The 22186-nt window shown below is 41.7% G+C and overlaps 1 protein-coding gene across 9 annotated transcripts in view; it reads right to left on the reverse strand.

Annotated features, from left to right (window-relative positions):
* SULF1 (sulfatase 1) overlaps positions 1-17200 on the reverse strand; it is a 122535-nt gene extending 105335 nt beyond the window's left edge. For 6 of the 9 annotated variants that reach the window (XM_056483921.1, XM_056483925.1, XM_056483918.1 and 3 more), the window contains exons 1-2: positions 16822-17187; positions 15192-15284 (exon numbers count right to left, since the gene is read on the reverse strand). The gene's annotated coding sequence lies outside the window, so the exon portion shown is untranslated. Of the gene's footprint in view, positions 1-15191; positions 15285-16821 lie in introns of all 9 variants that reach the window. The other 3 variants (XM_056483927.1, XM_056483926.1, XM_056483924.1) reach the window with 3 other exon arrangements.
* Positions 17201-22186: the final 4986 nt, after the last annotated feature.

Consider the following 22186-nt stretch of genomic DNA (forward strand, 5'->3'; position numbering starts at 1 on the left):
TAATTTTTCAGGGTGTAAAGCATTCCCATGTTTCTAGTATGCAATTGTGAGAGCAGAAAACTATTAATTTGCATTTGAAAGGATGTCTACCTTAGTTTAGGTATTTGGAAGACCTGGCAGCCACAAAATAGACTTAAACTGTTAACTGATACTCAAGATACATGAAGGGGGAGGTGCTACAGGAAATTTCTTAGATGTGACTTAATGAGGGTTAATGAACCCTCAATTATGTGTGTACTTCTTGGTTGATAAAATATGAACATATTCCTCTGCCTTGCTGCTCTGGCAGATTTTTCAGCAGCAAAATACAGCTTTTTGTTTAGCAAGAAACACAACCACTGACAAGGTTGTTTCAGACAGAAAAATAACTCAGGGGTCCTATAAAGCAGATTTTCCTATATTTCAGTACTTAAAATAACAAAGTGTAACTTGACCACTCCTTATCAGCTTCTCAACCTAAAGAACAATGTCATTACAATCAATGAATCAAAAAGCAAGATGACCTTAATTAAAAATACAAGGAGCAATTGAGGAAAGTAAAACATGAAGACAAGGAAGAAGGGAAAGAAGCCCACTTGCTGGAAATTTGCCTCTCTTATTTACAGAATGCACAAGTTTACTGGAAAAAGACAGAAAAGAAAATAAATGTAAGTAATAAATCTTTTGTGTCAGCTTGTTAATGTCTGTGCTTTTTAAAATTTTTATTAGCTCTTTTTTTTTTTTTTTTTTCCTTTTAAGAAATGTGGAACCATTCCATGGACACAACTGAGCTCTGCCTTCTGTTAAGGGTTGCAGCACCATTGAAGTTTGAAATAATTAAAGTGGTTCTGCTGTGCTTTCAATTCCCTCCACCTTCTTTTTTTTTTTTTTTTTTTTTTTTTTTTCAGTGGATTGAAATGTGACCAAATAGCAGCATGCCTGTGAATGGAAAAGATAATTCTCACACAACATTCTTCTCAGTGCTTTGGGGAAAATGCTCACATACAAACACATTTGCTGATGTCTGATTCAAGATGTGAAAAAAAAAAAAAAAAATCTATGAGGTTTTTTCTCTGAAATTGGAAACACACTTTAAAACTCTCCTATGATTTGTTTTGTTTAGGCTAATTATGACTTCTGCTTTATGTTGCCACAATAGACACTAAACATTTGCAATATATTTACTGAGATTAAAAGGATTATGGGATGAATTTGTATCTATTATGCCATTAGCCTTAAGCAACACTGCTTTAGTAATCAGTGGGAATATATTTTTATAAGTCAAAAAGGTGACTTATCAGTGTAACCAGACATTTTGCATTCTCAATACATTACATAATAAAGAGTGCTAGCAAATTTTGCTCTTCAGAAAAAAATCAACTCTTTTGTTGAAAATTTATGTTGCTATATTGACAGAGCTGAGTTAAAGATGGAAGCAAAATCCTCATGGATTGGTTGGGAAGTATAGCTTGTACTGCATCTCTCATGTCTGTGCAATTTGTTTATTTTTATGTCCTTATAACGAATTTAAAAATGGGAAATCCCTGAAGTAAAGTATGTCCTAAGGAGTGGAAGCAACATTAAATGTTCTAACATTAGAGATACAGGGATTTACTTCTGTTGTGCCCCCCACGCATGTGCTCACAGAAAAAACATTCACTTTCCTTATTAAAACATGATGGTGGAACTAGTTCTTACTAAGACCATTTTTTCCACATTATACTCACAAAATCTAAATTAGATTAGAGTCAACTTCAGCCACATTGTCTCCTCTTCCAAGGAGAAGGTTTTTTTAGTATCTATGTATCGTTTGAGGTTCTCTAACAATATGAAGGACTGTGAAACCTCTTAGCTATCAAAGCTATTTTAGATCTTAAAAATTAATGTCTACTTTCTTTCATGCAGCTTTTCTCTTGTATATTGTCACCTTTTCCTGAAGTCCACAGCTAGAAAATTGCTATCAGCTTTTTTCTCTTAATATCATGGTATACACAATATCAATTCACCAGTGAAACTCAAGGCCCTGATGTATAATTGTGGAAATTTATATGCTATTAAGTGAATTAGTTCTTCCAACTCTTCCATTTTCTATATTCTGTCTCTGGGCAAGTTTATTAACCCTCTAACAGAGTCAGCAGAAAAGGAGGTCTATCCCAATGGTAGAGATCCCCAGTGCTTCTTGTTCATAGCTTGGCATATAAACTAATTTAAAAATACTTCAGTGTGCATCAAGAGTAGCTGAGGAGATGCCATGGAGCACATTCATCTTTGTTTGACATGGGACTTCTAATTTCTGGGAGATTAACAGAGCAAGAGCTGGGAGGACAGATTCTGAAATCTCCCTGAGGCATCAGAGATCCAGGATCAGCACAGAATAAAGATGTGTGTTGAGGCTCCAAGCCACAAGTGAGCAGTCTAAGGCAGTATTTCACACCCATCATCTTGCTGGGCAAAGAGTAGACCTAACAACCTGGTGACAAGGACACTTTTGCCTTGTCAGAACTCGTGTGTCTAAATTATCCTGCTCAGGAATAGACAGCTTACTCTCTCCAGGAAGTTATAGGAAGAGCTCAACCCTTGTGTGGTCAAAGCTCTTGTGGTGCAGAGAACACTGCTAAAGAAATTAGAAACATCCTTCTGAAGAGAGTGGCCACATGCATCTCTTCTACAGCAGTACCTGGAGCACATGCCTGTGGGCTTCAGTGTCACATTTATTTGAGGAATGCTGAGCCAGTTTCAGTACATCTGTACAAGTGAGCTTGCACCAGTGCAAAAAGTTAATAAACGCCACTGTCGACAAGCTGTGAGTTTCAGAGACACTCACAGATTTGTGGTGATGACTGCTACTACTTTACAGTTACTTATGACCAATTACAAAGGGATGGATAGTGGAAAAGCATGGATAAAAACTGAGTAAGACCATGCTTGCTAGCACTAAATTCAGCAAAAAGGTCAAAAAGAGCAGGACAGTAGCCAGGTTTTAAGAAGTAGATGTTGCTCAAGTTTAGGTTATTTTGAGTCTTTTTAATGCTAAACCTTATAAACAAGTCTCATAAATGAGTATTCCCCCTTACCACAACCCTATACTGAACCATGGAATTTTCTTTCACTTTTTTCACACTGTGAAGATGGCTCAGATGTGGACTGAGCTTCAGAAAACATGTATTCCAATGTAGATATTCAAGAATTGGATGAATGGTGGTCACATCACTTGCATAATGGATGGGTCAACAGTTGATCATCTTCTCTTACATGCCAAACAAAGTTCTTAATCAAAAAGTGGTTCAGATATTTTATCTTATACCTATAATAGGGGAAATTGAAATTGTCTTTCCTAGAATACTACCAAAGGTTAGTAGTGTTCCTAATTAAATACCTGGCATTGAATGAATTGAATGTTCAGTGCTATTCACAAAGTAGCTAAGCTCAGAGTGCAGGAGGATTTTTAAGGGCCAGGTATGAGCAAACTCAGGTAGAAATCCATCTAAAATTACACCAAATATTCTCTAAACTAGGGTGGCTTTGGACTTTGTATGCTTTAAGCTGATAAATTTCAGCTCTGTTGGTTAACTCTTTATCTGGCTACAAACAGAATTTTAAAATAACTTCATAAGGGCAATACATGCATCAATAGGATATGCATACTGGACTAAAATTAGATTGGTATAACTGTCAGTTCTAAAGTTACAGAGACATATAAGAAGCACCACTATGAAAAACTGACAATAAATTATGGGAAGAAGCCACATGAAGATGAGGGAAGGCAGCATTGCTGTAAAGCAGCAAGATATTCAGGTGGAATAATACCACTAATATCAATGATAATTTGAGTTCCAGACTGTGGGGTGCCGTTGTTTGAAACTGATATATTTTAGGACTCCGAAAGTTCATTTAAAGTCTTCCCAAACTTCTATAGAAGGCAATAAAAAATCCATACTGAAAATAAAATCTTGCATAGTTTTAGTTTATATGTTTTAGGTAGTAGTTCTCAACACTGTTCAGTTGGACTCCACAGTAAACCACCGAATCTGAGATACTCTTTGAAGGAGATTTTAAAGATGTCTAATGTGGCCAGACCTGGCCAAAAACAGGAAGAGCACCTTCTCATGTGAATGTATTTTGGAGAAATACTTCTCCTGCAGTTCACTGTGACTGGAAGATCCATTTAAAGGTGAACTAAGAACAACTGCATATATCACAAACTATAAGCTGCAATGAATTGCTTTAGTATACTGCTTTTTATAAACATCCAGTTTACTCAAAGAAGTCAGGATGAAAATCAAGAATAAAATTTAATTTAAAGTAAGAAAATGAAAACAACAAGTTATGGGCAAGTGTTCAAGCAAGATAAGCAACAGCCATTAAGTCAGAGAATGACACTGAATTGGAGACTGGAGATAGCAGTGGATCTCCTCAAGACAGGATGATAGAAGGACCTAGGTGGACTGGAGCAATGTGCATCAGGATCCTAATGGAACTCAGCAAGGACAGACGTGAAGTCCCTTTGCTCAGAGCTCATTAAATGGCACCTGTGCTCAATATTTTGGCCTACAGTACAAAACCAGCTGTGATGGATTGGAGCAAGATCAGTGGAGAGCTATCAAGATGTTTTAGGGAGGAGCATTTGCCCTGCAGTGAGAACCTGGGGTTGCTGCTCCTGGAGATTGGCTGGACATGGGGGGCTTCAGAGCAGCTGCCCAGTGCCTGGAATTAGGTAATAAAGAGAGAGCCAGGCTCTGTCAGGAGTCAGCAGTGCATGGCAGGAATACAAGAGATAGTGGGCATAAGCTTAAACAAAAGAAAGTCAGGCTGGATATAAATCAAAGCAAGCTTCTTCCCTGAGACAAAGTCAAACAGCAGAACAAGTTGCCCAGGACTCTATGCACTCAATATCTTCTGGGATTTTCAAGATCCAAGTGGATAAAGTCCTGAGCACCTGGATCTAATCTCATAGCCTAATTTTAGCACCACCTGAGACCTCCCAAGGTCCTTTCCAACCTGAATCTTCCAGTGTTCATTCTGTGAGTATATGAAATGTTTAGTATATTTGTGAAGGGCCTGGTTGAGAGAGTCTTCACAGGAAAGGCTGGCTTTCCTTATTGACAGAGGGGTAAAGAATTGACTTGACCATCCCCATTCAGAATATTTATGCATGAACGTAGTGCTAATCCAATTGTGCTTTGTGAGAACTCAGGGTTTTACACTGAGAACTAATCCAAAATGAAATTTCAGTGTGAATATTGGCTGGTTCTTTCCCTGCCCTAAACAGTCAGGTCTTGCACTATCATTGCACATTATTGTGTGTCTCATAACAAAGCTCCATGCAAGAAAATTTGATGTGGCATGACAAAAGGAGACATCCCAAACTTCAAAATTCCACTATGGTTACTCCTGAGACTGAGGGCAGGAGAGAGCTGCAGACCAAGCTCTTCTCCTCTCAAGAATGTTGTACCTAAAGAACATGACTGCCTTTCCATCAAAAACAGTGTCCTGAGGACACAGTTTCTGCTGTCTCTGACACTTTTTTACAGGATTATTGAAATAGTGTTTGAAGTTAGCACACCAAGGACTGAGACCCCCTAACTAGCCAAGAGCATTCTGTCTCACTCTGTGTGTGGCAGTAGCTACAAAAGATGGCCAGACAGAAATGGAAAACATAGCAATATTTCTAGATTTTTGCAGAAGCAGTGCACTCAATAAATTGCAAATGTAACAATTCTGTTCATTTGTTCTTCATGACAATAAAGAAGATGCTTGGAAGGGACCCATTAACCAAACAGATTTTTTTCCCAAGGTTTGTTAATCTCTAGCAAGAGAACTGACAAAATCATCACTAGCAAAATAGAGCTGGAAACATGAAAGAAGAAGGCTTGACACTTCATCATCAATGCCACAAGCTATTAATTTCTCTCTGAAAATCCAGTTTAGCAATTTTGATTCAGGAAAGATGAATGGCCATAGCAGGGAAAGTAAACATGAGCTCTGGAAAGTCTTTCTGGTTATGCTGGAAAGGCTGCAGCCAAGATATTCCCTACTTAACCTTCATCAAGGAAAAGGTCAAAAAAGGCCAATGTGTTTAAGCAGGGCACAGGATGGAACAGAACAAAACTTCCTATGAAAAAGATTAAGTTCACATTCTTTTGGTCTTCATTAAAACTATTCCACATCACTCCACACTTTCATTTGAAGCAGTTTCCTGACAGCATTGAACACAAGACCTTAAAGTGTCTTTTTGTCAAAAGATGAAAGTGTAAATGGAAAACAATTTGTGTACTGTACACAAAACAGGGAAAAGTATGAAGGATGCAAATAAGAAGCAAAAAAGATAAATAATAACTTTAGCCTTAACAAATTATATAATCGGTGGTATGCAAGGTAATCATCCACCCTGTACTTCCATGTACACATACTCTAAGCTGAACAGTTACCAAGGCATATGTGGCTTTACCAAAGTGGAAAATTTTTGTTTTATATGAAGCTTCTGAGGAAGAAAGAGATGGAAATTATTTCTACAGGTATGTAATTTCCAAACTGCTTAGAAAACAAAATAGCTCTGATTTGGCACTCTCACTCCCTGTGTCCATTACAGCAACTGTAGTTACTGGACAATATAATAATTTGAATATAATAAAGAATATAATACATGGTAAATGTCACACTCAGGATTACTCCTGGAAAAACAGACAAACATGCCTTTGAGCAGACTGATATGTGAATGGATCACCAGATATGTGCCACAAGCACACAGAAATGCTATTGAGAGAGAAAAAGAATATATTTTCTTTCCATCCTCCGCTTACCAAATCTGGTCTGCCTTCCTTTGGGATATCTATCAGTCATGATTCAGACTCCTACTCTGTCTCTTTTAGAAGTTCCCTAGTCTCTCAGTCTAATGTGTGAGGTCTCTCTTGCCCTATAATGTCAGCATGGCTCTTTCTTGTCCACCTCAATTTTCCTTCATTGTTCATTATCATTGTTCTTATTAAATGTATTTGTTGGCAATTCATGATGAACAGGGGCAAAAAGCTTCCTCAAACAGTGAGAGTGTCCCATACAGAGCTTTGAAGAGGACTGAGACATGGACTCCTCTTTTCATACCAGATGTGACTCAGCAAGGTGTCTGGAAGAGATGGGTGAGGCATTCCAGGAGATTTGCTCTGCCTCCCTGTGTTAGGCTCTCATCCAAAATAACTGCAACACTTTTTTTAGAGATGAGTTGTTTGACAGTTGGGTATGACTTCAAAAACCCAAACTCATAAATACATGCATTACTGAGATCAATTCTAAGCTGAAAAGCCCAGCATGTTCTTCTACTGTAGGCAGGGAAACAGCAACTCTGGAAGCCACTGGTGGCTGGAGACTACAACAAACCAGTGAATAATTCAAACAGCTACCATATTTGACACTCTGGTGCTCCACATGCCTGTGTCTCTCTCCCACTGTCATGGTAGCACTAGTGTCATGGTTCAGGCTTCAGTGCTGAGCTGTGACACTGCAGCAAATGCAGAATGGTTGGATTGCTGTTGTTTGAATGGTCTGTGGCTGAAGGGCAAATACTCTTGTGGGAAATGAAAATTTGCTGTGCACTGTATGCTGCCCTGGGGCTCCTGAGGTGTGTGCATGAGTCATCTCCAGCAGAGGAGTGAAGCAGAGAGGTCACAGCAGCAGCATCACTCATCTGAACTCGAGCTGCTGATGTCCGTATTGATGACCCCATTAAACTATAGACACCATGTAGGAAACAGCTTTATTCAAAGCAGCCTTGAACCCCAGCACCCAAAAGCAGTGGGATAGGTATATGAATATGATTGCAGAACTCCCTCAACACAAATTCAAGCTCCTCACCAAGTGATTCTCTCCAATGACCCTCTGGATTTCTTAATAATAGCTAAGGATTCCTGCACCGCATACAAAAGGAGGAATGCACAAAGTACACATGATATTCCTGCACTACAAATGCTCTGCAGCTACCAGACAGAGCAGTGAATTCTCCAGCCTTACATACAAGGTAGACAGGGCCCTCAAAACACACAATATCAAGATACAGTTGCACAATGTCCAAGACAGCACATACATCAGTTCTACTTGGCCACGTCCCTGCTTTATCTGGCTTTTGCAGACCACTTTGCATGTTGGCAACTATTATCCTCTCTAAAGGTTTCACAGGATTTGATAGATGTCCTCTTTGTGCTAAAAATATCCATGGTACCCAAGACCAAAACAAATAGCTGTGACACAGGCCTGTTTCTTGAGATGTGGTTATATTGCATCTCAAACCCTTCACAAGCTGATGATGTGCAAAACTATGCAAAATCTGTGGAGAGGAAATATTTGCAGAGCAATTTATTGAAAGACAAAATTGGATGTGAGCTGCAAAGGATGGAAACAAATCTGAAAAAATGGCGTATCTCTTTCAATACCTCTCTGTAGCTGCACATCTTCCTATGTTGAATTGCTATTTTTTTGAGGACTCTGGTGATCTCTGATGATGCATATCTCATCATTTTGCCCTTCCTGACTTCAGAGGATCTCTGCTTTAGAGGAATTCTACATACCAAGCAGAAAGAAAACAAAGCCCAAATTCAGTGGCGTTTTTCACTTGGGAGTTGAGTTGCAGAGCGAGTAGAGCACAGGAAGCCTTCCTCTGTAAACCTAAATATTGGCAATGGACTGAAGTTTACAATGGTATAAAAAGTACCAGCATCCTACTGATATGGAGATAAAAGGAAACTACTGGAATTCCTGACAGACACTTGTGTTCACCTCAGAAAATTTTTATTGTTCTAACGGTGGTAGTTGTCTCCCGAAATCCTACCACCTCCTGGTGGCCAAGCAGATAGTGTTACAGTTTCAGTTCATAAATTGGCCCTAGATGTGTAATAGATAACAGCAAGGTAAATTCACATGTGTTTTACAAAAGACACATTCAAGATTTCAGATGTTATACATAAAATAAAATAGCAGGGAATGGCACCAAAGGAACCTTTGCTCAATATTCCTAAAAGGTTGGATTAATATAGAATTCTTTTTTGTCACAAAGTTACCAAAACCCAAGTATTAATCTAAAATCTACAATTCTTATCATTTCTGCAGTCCTTGGGGAAAAAAAAAGTGATAATTAAAAGGCATCCTGTGCTGGTAATTTACAGGATGTTCAGTTTATTATTGCACTACTGTTCTCTAATTTGTGACTGGCATGCCCCTAGGCAGCCAAGTCACTGGGAGATACTCCTCAAAAGATTTAGCATAGATAGATCCAGAAATATGGATCCTGAATCTTTTAATTTTCTCTCTTTCTTCCATTCTTTGTCCAGCATCATATTCCTCTAAGATCATCCATTATTCCTCATTGGGATTTTACTGCTTGTAGGCACCATCACCACCATCTCTGATTCCCCTAAGCTTTATCTACCCCAAAGGCCTTTGAAACATTCTTCAGGGAACAACACTGGGTGATTTTAAAAATGTTTTTCTATAAACTATATAATTTACATTCTTTTTTTTTTTTTTTTTTTTTTGTTGCCAGCATAACCCAACAATAAAACAGGTGACACGTTGGAGGAGTACAGTGTTCCATTTCTACAGTCAGCACCAAAATTACATATAATATAAGTGTCCTAGTCTCTCCAAGTGCATCATATCTCCAGGGTTCAAATGAAATGGTTCATGCATCTTCTGTGGAAAGTATAGGAGACACATTAAAGAGCTGTGTAGGAATTACATCACAGCTGTTCAAATACAGTGTTTATCCATGGCATTGCTCATCTATGGGCTAACTAAGAAATTCAAGATGATATCAAGTTCTTCCAGGTTAAGCTCCTTAGCAATCCTTGCAAAGCAAGTGAGCTTCATCCCTACGTATGGAAAGAGGCAGGTGCCTTTGAAGATTTACAAAAGGAAATCCTGCTTGCCTAACTGCAGTGCCTGGAGCTCTTAGGGGGACTCTCTTCATTGATCAGAGATAGAACAAGCCTTTAGGTAGCTGCTGTGTAAGTATTTAAGACCCAAGGAACACCTTGCTACACAGGCTAGATCCCACCCTCAGAATCTCATTCATGTTTTTAAAGCAGCAGCTGAGCGAGCATTTCTGTTTCTTTTCTCTCCATACCACTTACTAGCATCTCTCCAAAGCCTAGTTGTTGGGTTAGAGAGTCAAAAATGGTAAAGGAGGACTTTCCATATTCTGAGTGATGCTGCAGCTATTCTCTAAATAAAAAGGGACAGGCTTTCATTAAAAGTGCACATTTAGCCTTGTGCTTGTGGTGGCACTGGCACAGCCACACACATCTGTTATCACATTTCTGCTGGGGACACACACAGTGCCCCAGTGTGTGGGTTGAGGAGGTGACACCAGCAGTTGAATATCTTACAGCTCTCTAAAGGGCTGGCCATGTTTCCCCTCCCCACCCCAAGCCACCAGCTCCAACACTTCCATTGCTCCTTGTGGACTCTCTGTCCACTGGCTGAGAGGAGCCACCTCAGTAGGCAGGCAGCCAACAGAGCTTCCCACTGCACTGATGAGTTCATTCAGCCCTCCAGGAGGTGAGCCAAGAGCCAAACCTGGCACGAGGAAAGAGATGGGAGAACACTGCTGGAGGCAGAGGATGGGAGGATCAAGGATGGGTTTCTCCAGGGCAGCAAGCTATTCTGCTGTCTGAGAGGAGACAAGAAACCTCACCCTCTGCTGCAATAAAACCTCTTTAACAAAATCAGAGTTATCAGACGACCGATCAGAAATTTCAGGGGGAACTGATTACAGTAAACCTCAGGGAAAAAAGTTGGGTTGTTTTAATTGCCAGGCACAACATGCACAAACCCACCTTGTTCACACAGCCTGCATGCATTCACTTAGGGAGATTTGGGATTTCTGTTAGTTTCCTTCATGTTTCTGGAGCTGCATGCAAGCCAGCTGTCTCAGCAACCAGGAGGATTAGGTTTAAAAAGCCAGAAACAGAGATCTGAACTTCTCACGTTATATCTTGACTCTTACACTTGAAGCTTTACAAAGAAGGCTAAATATCTTCAGACTACTGATAAAAGTCAGGAGAGTTGGCAGTTTTGCAGACATTTACAGGCTTGGCAACACATTTTTCTGTTTTTAAGTGAAAACAGACAAAACAGTGCACATGGTAGAATAACGAACATCTTGGCACAGTGCAATTACAATACTGGAACAGACCACTATTCAGTTTTAATAGATGCTTTTGAGAAAAACAATCCCCTGTGTTCAGCTCCCTGTTACATTTATTCTCCAGAACTCTAGTGCCAAAAGCTTCCCCGTCTTCTCTGTGGGCTTTCCAAACAGAGTTCACCTCCTGTGAAGCACCACAAAAATACAGCTGCTGTCAAGCAGCTCCTCTCCTTGCTAAGATGGGTTAGAGTCACATCACAGAGAAATGGCAGCATGCAGTGCCATAATTATATTCAAACCAGGAGAGGAATTTTTTTAGAATATAACATCACTGTTTTTCTAGTGTTTTGGTTCCATATAGAAACTCCATGAAGCATTCTATGGATAATCTAGCACTGATCTACAGCCTGGATTTCTATAGCACAGCACCACATCTAGAAATTTTCCAGTATATATTCCAGCAATACTACCAAATTTGCAGATATAAATACTATATGCAAGTTTATATTTAAGTGTGAGCTATTTTTTCACTACTAAAGAATTTTTTTAAAAAACTGAAATAATGACAAAATCTTGTGTGTAAAGGTCAACAATTACAAAAAATGTTTCAGTGTAACCAAACCACCAGTGATGGTTATGACTGGAGAGGTTCAGAGCTCCAGGATTTATAGAGCACACACAGTAACAAAGGCTTACCAACCTTTTCAGCAGATTCTGCAAGTGGGAACTAAGGTTCTGGGAAAATCACTGACACTAAATCTGCTGCATGCATTAACCATAAGATGAAACGAGTATTAATTTTCTCAGAAAATAAAATTCTTAAGACACCTAAAATTAAAATAGAATTACTCTCACCAGTTAACAACCTTTGAGTATGAACAAGCAATGCTAAACAAAGATGTGGCAGGGTCTCTTAAAAGTAGTCTACTCACATAACTGAAATATGCTAAAATAATTCAGCTAAAAAGAGTCTGGTTTGGCTATTAATTTATTAATTACTGTGCTGCATTTTGAGGTGACACTGCTTAGAGCCTTGAACCTTACTACTTTACAGCATCCTCTCCAAGCACATGACAGCTTTGAACTTGCCCTTCTTGGTAAGAATAACAGTGGAGTTACTGCACTCTGATCATATGGAAATGATGAATTAGCGTTGGAGCAAGGAAAGTGAAAGACAAAAAAAAATCTGAGTGGGGGCAAGAGAGAATATTGCACTGCTGATCCAGCTGGAAAGGTGAGTGATGACTTAAGGCTTGTTAAAGGGAGAAGCAGGATGACTTGCTGCCACTACACTAGGGTAGAAAGCACAGGGGACTGCACCCCCTCCCACTCCCTTTGCTGCTTTTTGCACATGTAACTGCCCAGGGACAAGGTCTACAGATAACTGCAGGGACAGCCACAACTCAGTGGATTATTCACTATGTACATACAGCCCCCCTATGTCTGTATCCCACCCTACCTGTGATGGAGGTGTCAGGAAATTGTGGTGTGAGGAAGGTGGCTGGTGTCACAAAGCTCCCCTGTGAGCTGTGCTGCTCAGTGCCTTCTGATTTAATATCCTCAAATCTCCAAAGGTGGCAGTTAAAATTTAAACAGGCATTCTGAAAAGACACTCTTGATCCCATTATCAGTGTCGTGGATGGGATTACAATGGGGGTGGTAATGGTGGAAATGTTTTAGGAGAGATCTAGTATCAACAGCAGGAGTGGCCACTAATTGGATTCTTTCTGTGTCACCGCAGAGTTGTCACGGGACCCTCGTTCTCTGTTGAACACTGCAGCTCTCAAGGCGCTCAGAAAGGAGCTTTCTCAATTGTTATCACATCAGTCTGCCTTCCCACTCAAACACAAATCCCCCAAAGCTCTTTCTAAAGCTAAGGAAATCATGGAACCCATGACTCCCATGACATCTACAACAAGTGTCCTGCCTCATCAGTGTGAGAATGGGCCTGACATTACACAAGGCTCAAACTCCTGATCCTGCATGGACATTTAGTCATATATACATATAAATATATATAAAATGTCACGTGCAGAATGTAAGTAAAACAAAGCTAGATAAAAAACCTGCAAACTGTCAAAATAGTCTGCAATGAAGTGTTTCTAGCCAGAACAATTTGCAAATACTTCAAAATGTTTTTTTCCATAGCTGTCTAGCATCCACTGAATGTGGGTTTTATAATGGCTTGCACATTTAGGAACACTGTCCCCAGCATTACAACATTTTAAATAAACTGTTTTTATCAGTTGCTGACTGGAATAACAGTGGTTACTAATAATTTTTACACTGTTACTTGCAATCTCTAGCATACTTCTGGATTTCTACATGCAATTTTTTTCCTAATGACCTCTAATTTAGCCTACTTCTTGAAGGTGCATTTACATGCCATTTGGAAATTCACCAAGGGATTTTTTTCAATGTAAATTACACCAATCATAATTAATTTTTTTCCTCTGAAACAGAGACAAAAATCAATGAAAGGCCGAGGAGACATGCCAAGAAGCAGAAACTGAAGTTGCATATTGTGACGTAACAAGCTCACCCACCTCGATTATAAAGTGCTAAGAAGAGGAAGCCCCTGACAAGCAATAAACTGACACATAATTAAGACAATTCAGAGCAGAACACATTCTGGCTGGAAAATGTTTTCTTGTACTCTACCTAACTGCTCAGAGCAGGGAGAGGGAAAAAAAAAAAGCAAGCAGGGTGACACTTTGAAAACTCTATGAAGACAATAAGTATCCCACCTAATCTTCACTAGCTGGGGGAAAAAGAAACACACCAGCTTTTGTGCAGTGCAGGTTGCCTCACATCACAAACAGAGTTGATAGTACAGACATGCCTGGTATGTTCAGCATTCCATATTAAGCGAAGATGAATTAGCCGCAACAAAAATGTTTTACAGCTTTCATGCAGCAGTTTATGGATTTTTTTGTACCTCTGGAATTTTTTACCTTGAGCATATCATGGAACTTGTACTGTCTCAGATCTTTTCCTAAGATTATTTTTATCTCACTGTGAGGAACATCTTTGTGAGCTCTGAACACTTTTACAGCTGCTGGGATGCTAATGGGAACTTCATGTGTGTACCCAGCACAAGTGCTCTCAGGGAAAAAAAAAGCCAATGTCAAAGGAAGGTATGTAGAAGTCACCATAAATATGTCTTTGAATGTTTACCATCTGGAACAGTAGATTACATTTTGACAAGGAGCTGGACTGCCCTGTGGGCATTGTCTTTTAAACAGCCCCATCATTATAAAGGAAGGAAAAACATGATTTGCTGTTCCTAGTTTCTCAGTAAGATTTTCTGGCAGTGCTAGAGAAACTAGTTTGGTTTTTTTCCCCCTAGTAAAACAATAACAAGTTGGGCATGTGTAATTAGCTGTGCACTTTCTTTAAAAAGTAGGATTTCTTTCAGATCATCTGGTCTGTGATCCAATGATACCCACAAAGAGGGATAGGCTTCAGCTAGGCAGTGGCAGCAGCAGGCTCTGCACCTTAGCTTTGCTGGAAGTCTGAACCTCTGTGTGCTGAAGCTGGCGTATTGAGCTTCTCACAGGACACACTGGGAGAAAGAGGAGAAATCCAATACACAAGACTTTAACATGGAGCTATAATGAGGTTTTCCTTTGGTTTTGTTTTTCATTTTAAGCTTGTAAAAGTTTCCATCACTTTTTACAATGAGAAAATGTAGACTGAGAAAAAAACCCAAAGTGGTCAAATTTATTCACATAAATCTTGGTCTGGTTGTGCAGTGATTTTTGGGATTTAGCTAATTCTCTGTTTCAAATTGCTGTGGATGACTTTTGAGGACACCTTCGTGCTAAAGAGTGTGCTTGAAAATACAAGCTGGGAACAACCTGTAAAGGGGCCAAATAGTCTGTTCAAGTAAAAAAAGTTAACAAAAAAGTTGGTTTGAGGCAAAAAAATGTGTACAACATGAAACATGGGTTTATGGGCATCGTTACACAGTTGAATACCAAAATCACAAAGCACCAGCTATAAATGCCCTTGCTCAGCCTACTAAACAGATCTTATTTCAGAGCACATTATATACAGTATTATATATAGAATATCTCACCTGTAAGTGGTGAGGACAGTGTTAGATTTCTTTCACAAGTAGGAGGCCAATAATTCATAAGCAGAAGAGGTATGTGACAGTTACTGTGAAGATCTGTTATGGTGCAAAAGAAGCAAATATTTTGTTACTCTGCACAGGAAAACAGCGTATATATATACAACAAATTTTTAACTAAACAACCCCAAACCACATAAAAGGAAAAATAATCCATCCTCTAATTTCTCCATCTATATTTTAGTATAAAACAATGAAAACATCTTTTCTGATAAGCTAACATACTGTAATTAGTGATAACATTTCTGAATTAGTTAATTTGCTGGGCTTCCCACGCTCCAGACATCAATGAACTTAATAGCGGAATTAAATGAAAATGATAGTGGAGTACTTCCATAACTAATTTCTAATTATATTTCTGCCCCTCTTCCTTCCTAAACATAAATTTTTGCCTACTTCTAATTAACACTTCAGATCGCTAGTTTAGAATCTATAAATATAGCGAGTCTTTAATGATCCATTATAGTGATGCTACTTAGTTTTCAATGACTTGTAAAACTTTCACAAACAGATCTGCAAATGAATTACATCCATCTGCTCTGCTGCAGCTGCAAGAGGAGCATTACATTGCTCCCTGCCTTTCCCTACTTTCCTGATTTCCTCTTAACTTTATGCCCGTGTGTGAGCCAATCTCCATGCCGAATATCAGGAGCCCAAGCAGGTCTCCATAAAGGAGTCTTCAAACTTTACAGCCCTCTCAAACGCACTTTCAAAGCAGGTTTGCCTCCAGACAGGCTGCACGCTGTTGGAGCATCCTGCTCAGAACTTAGGGAATGCTCTGCGCGGCTCCTCTCGCTGCCGAGCGCGCGTTTTCCGCGGCTCTGCGGGAGCGCGGAGCTGCCGGCAGCTGGGGGCGGGCGGGCAGAGCATCCTCCGTGCCCGGCACAGCACACTCCGTGCCCGGCACAGCACACTCCGTGCCCAGCAAACATCTTCCGTGCCCAGCACAGGCCTCTTCGTGCCCGGCACAGCCTCCTCCGTGCCTGGGCACAGCACTCTCGGTGCCCAGCACAACCCCCTCCGTGCCCGGCACAGCCCCCTCCGTGCCCAGCACTGCACCCTCCGTGCCCGGCACAGCACTCTCGGTGCCCGGCACAGCACACTCCGTAGCGGGCACAGCACACTGCGTGCCCAGCACAGCCCCCTCCGTGCCCGGCACTGCACCCTCCGTGCCCAGCACAGCACCTTCAATGCCCGGGCACAGCACCCACCGTGCCCGGCTCCGCTGCCCGCTCCGCTCCGGGCACACACACACGCACAGAGCCGCCTGCGGGGCGAGCAGCGCCGCGACACGCCGCTCCCGGGGACATTTCCCAACCTACACCTCCGAAAGCGTGACCTCACGGCGCTAAGAGTGTTAGCTCTGTGAAGACAGCCGAGCATCAGGCTGTGCTCGCTGTTATCTGTCAGCCGTACAATAGCAGCATTGATAAGGCAGCAGCAACTGGCTTTGACAAGTGTGCTGTGCTAGCATTCCTCTGAAAATCGTGAAGGGAAAAAATGGAGAGAGAGAGAGAGAGAGAGAGAGAGAGAGAGAGAGAGAGGAGAGAGAGGCATGAGGTGCCTTTTACTTTACCTGAACAAAGTGTGCTGCTTTATTTTTCCCTCTGAGCTGCTGGAAACGATTCTTCCCGTTTCTCCCCCAGAGCTAGGTATTTCTTCTTTTGCTTGCAGCTCACACTTGGGGAAGACCACACAGCTCCAGCAAGGCTGCCTCTCTCCCCTAATCCCCACTCGAGTGTGATGACACACACTAACCCCAACCATCTGTTGAAACACGTCCTCAAGCACTCAGCACAGTGGTGTGTCAAGACGGGCTGCCCAATCCAATCGCTGGGGTTGGGTGGCTCTTAAGGAGCTGGAGGCAGAGACAAGGGCAGAAACTATAAGGCTGAGAACTCTTTAGCAAAGTAACCTGAGATTTTGAGAAAGGGCTGCTATTGAAAAAAAGAGCAGAAGGGGGAGGTACTCGCGGGAAGGTAGAGGGAGTGGATTAGTCTGGTGGCCAGTTGTGTAACTTCTCACAACTCCTTGTATTCCCAAGGGACCACGGGTACCCCTTCGCAGTGGGATGCACAGAAGCACAAGAGCAACACTAAAATGTTTTTTTATGGCGAGTGTATTGAGGGCAATCTCCTCCGAGAGACGCTTTTCTAAAAGAGATAAAAGATGCAGCTTGAAATCCTGGTAAAGTGTTGCTGCGGGAGTCGTTCGCACGGCGATGTGACATCTGCATCCCGAAATCCCAGCCCCTTACCGTGCCGGGTTAGCCCGTGGCTGCTCCCAGCCTTCCTGGGAGAACGGCGGAGAGAGGCTGGGGGGAAAGCGGGGTGGGGGGCGAGGCGGGGAGAACAGGGGACATCGGAACAGCAAATATTTCTGCTCCTGCACACACACATCTCGGGTCCTTCCCCCGAGCCCGCGCTCCCCGGGACGCGGGGTGGCCGCCCCTGCTCCCCGGCGCGCCCGGTGGCTCGGTGGCCCGGCGGCTCGGTAGCCCAGCGGCTCGGTAGCCCAGCGGCTCGGTGCCCAGTGGCTCGCTGGCCCGGTGGCCCGGCGGCCCGGTGCCCAGCGGCTCGCTGGCCCGGCGGCTCGCTGGCCCGGCGGCTCGGTAGCCCAGCGGCACACGCTGCTCGCCCGCCCGCGGCGCTGCCGTGACAGCTGCGGCCCCGCTCTGTGCCCCTCGCCCCGGCTGCCGCCCCCCGGCCGGGAAGCTGCCCCCAGCCCGGCGCTTCCCCCGTTCCCCGCCGCTTCCGCCAGCGCCGTCCCGCAGGGTCCTGCGGGATGTCCTGCGGGATGTCCTGCGGGATGTCCCGAGGGATGCAGCCGCAGTTTCGGGAGCGCTGCCCTGCCCTGGGGACCCGTCACCAAGCCTGGACTGTGTCGAGTGTGTACCTCAGTTTCCCTCTGCCACAAACATTATCACACCTTCCTCCCTCTCAGGGGCGCTGCCAGGAAAAATCCACTAATTTACAGAAGATGTCCGGGAAGGATAGATAAGGGACACAGAAAAGCTGCTAAGTGCCAAAGAAACAGTTCTTTCCTTTCCCCTCCCTGTAATAGGATAGCATGGAAGAGAGACTTAAAATCTCAAGGGTTTTTACCTCATTACCAAGTGCCTGACTTGACACTTGCATTAAATCTACATTTCACATTATGACAGATGTTGTGTTTTCTTTGAACTGAAAGGGAAGGACGTTGTTTTGGCATTTAAAGTTACTCTGAAAGTGTTAACATCCAACTTGAAGAAAGGTTTGCAATTGTGAAAAGACACACTCTGCTCAGCTATATGAAAGCCATATGAGAGTCTTGAAATGTTGATTTGGCTTACTCATTCTTTAATACCTTACACAAGGCTGTTTCTGAAAGACTAGTGGCAAAGTGAATGCTTAATAAAATGTGAGATTCAAGAGCTGGGGTCTGAGCCCAGATAGCTGTTAGCAAAGCTGAAAAGGGAAAAGGAAAAAAAAAAAGAAGAAATTGCAGTCACAACCCTATTTGCCTAAATTCTTCCCCAAAGTGATGATACAGTGTCTGCTTCAGCCTATTATTCTGAAACTGCTATCACAGATGTTTGGTATCCACTAAAACTCTAGTCCCTAATCTGCTAATTCAAGATAAATAAACAGCTGAATAATATTTTCAACAGTAATATGTGGTGAAGTAGAGATGCAACTACTGTCCCTGGGGTATTGTAAGATTCTTAATGTTGCCAATTATATCTTCAGGGCAAGGGTTTGGTTTGATTTTGTTTCATTCTAGCAGACTGTGGTCTGTAAACAGGCTGGATAACCTTACATACTCAAAAAGCCTCAGAGACTTTATTGAGCTCATTTGCATTTCCTTTAGCTGTACTTCTTACCAGTAACTGCATTATAGTAACTGCATGAAAAATCTATAGTGATCAAAGATGTGGAATATCAAAGAGCCCCTCAAATTGTGCTGCATCATCCTGTGCACTGACTCATTTTCCAAAATGCAGCTCACTTCGCAGATGTTCTGTTTTTTTATTGGTCAGATGAGAGGCAAATTCAGCAGGGTTCAACCTCTAACCAACATGAATGACAGTTATGTGCATACGATTATTTTATGTTGTGATGTGTATATGCTTACTTGATGTTGTGTATTATATTTGAGTGTAAATATAGATAAGCAAGTTAGTGAGCATTTGTGTGATGCACAGGCCCAGATCTGTTGGGTTTTTCTGCTTGTGTAAGTCAGGGATGCCTCTGCTGATGCCTGTCAAGTCACAAAAATGTAAAATAGACATGTTTAAAAAGTCCCCTAATTTAGTGTTTTGTATACAGAGGCACACACCTCCCCACATTTCTCTTCAAAGGCTCTGCAATGACTCAAAATTCAATTTTTTGTCTCTATAACCAGTGTTAGTAATAGCCTCAAACATCACGCATGATCATGTTTTCACTTAAAAGCTACTGCTGATGTTGCGGGATAATTTAACTGCTACTAGTGTGACTGCAGCCAGATTTGGTTTGCTGTGACAGCTTATAACAGACTTTTCCACCACTTCTCTATGCACACTGCCATCTGCAAAGAGTTTAGGTTTTAAGGGCTGAAATGAAAGCTGCACTGGAAGAGCCATACCCAAAATGCTGTTAAAATTATGCATCATAAAACAGGTTCTCAAGTTGACTGTCAAACCCTTGAACTCTTGCTAAGGTCAGGCTGTCCCCACTCACATAAGACTTGGAGCAAAGTGAATAATGCTTTATGCAAATAACTCAAGACAATCCTAATATGCAAGATTAATTGTGGGTAATTGTGATATTGAGAAATAGTCACTCCTGTTTTGTTCCCACAGATAACACGTCCCTCACATAGTAGTTCCAATTGGTTTCCATGGCAGCCAACAGCATCTTTAAGCCAGGGCACTGAGGTTCACTGTTGCCTAGACTTTAACTCAGCACCTTTCCTCCTGCACAGGCAGCCTTGGCAGTTTTGTGTGTCAGTGTGAACATGTGCACGTAATCACACACGTGCACCTCTGCTCAAGAGCCTCATGCAATTCTCTACTCTGGCATTTTCAGCTCTCAAAAGTAATTAAAGGAGATTTTTCATGATTCCTGTAGCAACCTCAATCTATCTCTCCTGCAAACATGAATGGAAGGTGACTTTTTATTTCCTTGAATAATTTTATGTCTACCCTATATTCAATTTTTGAAGATTTTATATAGGAACAGAAGAGGTTCTAGAACATGATTATAAACCCACAGACAAGTTTACTGTTAAATTCTAGCTTGAAATGTACTCATTCTCCTGTTGAGTTTCAGTGATATCTCGTTGATAATGTGATATAATAAAAAATCCCTTGAAATCCTGAATTACAAAGAAAAGCTAAATAATTAAAAAGCAATGTTTCTTTCTAAAGATCCCAGCAAATAGCAGGTTCCATGAAGCACAGGAAGATATGCTTCTTCATGTGGAGCACAGTGAAGACTTGGAGCTACTTGCTGCAGGATGCAGGAGGGATAAAAATGACATGTATTCAAGTGTTTGGACATATTAATGGAGAAAAAAATTACAGCAATTGAATACAAATATATGGCTTCGGGTACAGGGAATTCCTGAATCACCTGGAGTGTATCCTGGACAAATATTCTGTGCTTGTCCTATTCTTACACTTTTCTCCAAGCATCCCCTATTTTCCACTACTGGAGGGTGCCAAGCCTAGTACACCCACGGCTTAGTGTGGCACAGCTGCTTGTTCTTTCTTAAAGAATTTCACCATCGGCAGTTTTGGGGTCTCATGGTGGGTAGTATAAGAGAGATGAATTCCTTTAAGAAGTTCAGCCAAGATTTTTAAATGTTGGATCATAAATCCATGTTCAGAAACCTTAGTAAAAAAGGTCTGATCAAAAGTATTGAGTACCCAGCTGCTGCTAGTGAAGCCAGCAGTTCATTTTCTTGTTCTCCATATGTGGGCATTCCAAAGTCAGACATAGGCTCATGTAAAATTTGTGAGTTAAATCCCAAACAACATTCTGTGCAAAACTCTGCTCAACTGCTTCTTAACCTGGAGTCACACAATTCCAGAAATGCATGGTCTTTTAGAATAGTTTTCTCCATGCTGAAAGCCCAGCCCTGTGCAAGACTCAGGAGTCAGGCACCCCTTCACTACAGTTGTCTAAATTGCTTCAGTGGGCTCTCAGAACTCATCCAACAAACTTGGAGACCTTAGAGTGGCATAGCTAAGATCAAAAACCTGGCCAGAGGAAGAAGAAATAAATGATTTTTAGGACATGCTATCATATACCTGCTGGGTAGCTTTCTTCTCACTGCCCCTGCTCAAACCCATGGTCAAAACTGCCTCTGCTCAAACCCTGCCCAAACCCATTCACCTGAAAAAAATATTCTAACAATGATTATTCTGTGTAAAAACACAACAGGGTTAATGAACAAAAAATATTGAGAAATTTGGTGAGTTACATACAGCATACACAAAAATGCAGAATTCTGTATCCTAGAAGTGTGGATGTTAATCCAGGTATCCCAGAACAGTTTCCATATTTTCTGGGGAAATGTGCATGGGCCTATACATGTACTCTCTAAGTATGAAACCATACATGTGCTAGCTACAAAAGGACTGCTTTAGAATGCATTAAGGGCACAGTTCCAGAATCAGGATTACCTGCCTGTGCATAGCTCTTGTGGAATGGCAGAGCCTAGATTTCAATTTTAAGGAAGCTCTTCTGCCCTGCTCCATCTTCCCTGCAATGGAATCAGATGGTGTGGAAGTTATACCCAGCTACAATTTGTCTTAGGACTGCAATACTAAAAATACTTCCCCTGAGGGGTAACCAGAACAGAGGATAGAGTGCAGGTGAGACAGACAAAAGATCATAATTGACTCAATTCATCACAGGGCTTTACAATTTGTCAGATTGCTGTCATCACTATCACTTGCCTCCAGAAGAAGATAA

The sequence above is a fragment of the Oenanthe melanoleuca genome, chromosome 2 (genome assembly GCF_029582105.1).
Source record: "Oenanthe melanoleuca isolate GR-GAL-2019-014 chromosome 2, OMel1.0, whole genome shotgun sequence".
Classification (NCBI taxonomy): Eukaryota; Metazoa; Chordata; class Aves; order Passeriformes; family Muscicapidae; genus Oenanthe; species Oenanthe melanoleuca.